This window comes from Athene cunicularia (assembly GCF_003259725.1).
Source record: "Athene cunicularia isolate RWA chromosome 5 unlocalized genomic scaffold, athCun1 chr5_part1, whole genome shotgun sequence".
NCBI classification, from domain to species: domain Eukaryota; kingdom Metazoa; phylum Chordata; class Aves; order Strigiformes; family Strigidae; genus Athene; species Athene cunicularia.
In genome coordinates, this window is record NW_020799101.1 from 32,369,021 (window position 1) to 32,370,527 (window position 1,507).

The following is a 1,507-nucleotide window of genomic DNA, read 5'->3' on the forward strand; positions in this document are numbered from 1 at the left end:
ACACACACACACACACACGTCCCGGGCAACCCCCCCACCCCCTCCAGCCGGGACGTCACCTGCCCCTCGGCTGCCTGTTTGAAGAGCTGCCCTTGGGTGCGACTGTGACACCGCGGCCCCTCCGGTCACCGGCGCCGGCTGCCGGGGGCATTCCCAGGGCTTGCTGGGCTTTGCCTCTCTCCCGCTCACAGAACAGCCGTGTCAGACAGCAATAACCTTACCTGCTAGAACTACTTACCCTTAGGAGATACCGGACTTAAAACTGCATCCTTATTCTCTGCTGATTACAGATATAAGGATCACCAGGGAGAAGTCAAACGTATATATAACCATTAGAATAAATTCTGAGACTGCTTGGATTTATGCTAGGAAAGACTCCAAATCTTCACACAAAGCATCTCTAAACAGCACAAGAATAAAGTATCTTGAGTAATCCCTGCATTATAATCAGTCCACCTATTTTATTCGCATAAACTACTATATCGTGTTTAAAATACTTTTTATTTTGCCAATACCTTTAGAGACTGCAACCAAGACACCACCAAACAATTCCACACAAAACATTGGCACCATTGGAATGGACTGTTCTCTGGTGGAGAAGCGTAAAATGTATTCTGTATATTTCTATAAAGATCAAGTATGGCTTCATACCTGCTGTTCTTTTCGCTCAACTAATCTCACTAAAAAGCAACGTAAGAAAAATTCTAGTCAGTCTAACTGTAATACTCCTACTGCCAAACTTAGTAAAATCAGTCTCTTTCGAAAACAGAACTGCTCAGGCCACTGTAAACAGTGTAGTCCTTTGTTTTCTTTGCAGGTCTCTCATGATCCAATTCTATGTTGTATTAATGATTTTAAGTGTTTTCTGAATAGCTAGAACCACGCTTCGTCTGCTCAGAGGACATCTGTGTGTTTCAGACACCCCAAGGTTTGTTGCATTTTCATTTGGAGTGTGCAGATGGTCTCTGATTGACATCATATTGAGTCAGTTGCCTGGTTGGATGACCAAATCTTTGAATTAGGAAAGTATCAAATAAGAGAAGATCAATGAATACTTCTGCACAGAAATGGGTAGATTTTTACTCTCTCCCAATTAAGAGACTGTAAAGAAGCATTCAATAATCTTGATTGTTTCTTTCCCACACGGTTGGGAATTACTGGGAAGACTAAATAATAACTTTTTTTTTTTGTTGTTTTCCTTAAAATCTGGCTGCATTCTTCTTGAAATCTGGTTCTCACAATTCCTGCACTTGTTTTTTTGCATGTAGTTTGTAAAACCTGCTGCTGCAGCGACACCATAACGAAAAAGAGAAGGTTGTTTCTTATGTTTTAAGAGGACTGTAGTATCTATCCAACTACCCTGATGAGTGTCTCATACAGACCCCAAAGTATCTGCTTGAAGATGGACCTGAGAATGAGAGAAATCAAAGCAGTAAAGGAAGCAGTAATGCATGTGTCAGAGACAGGGCAGGGAATATGCTAAGAAGCTAATGATGATAATCCTGTT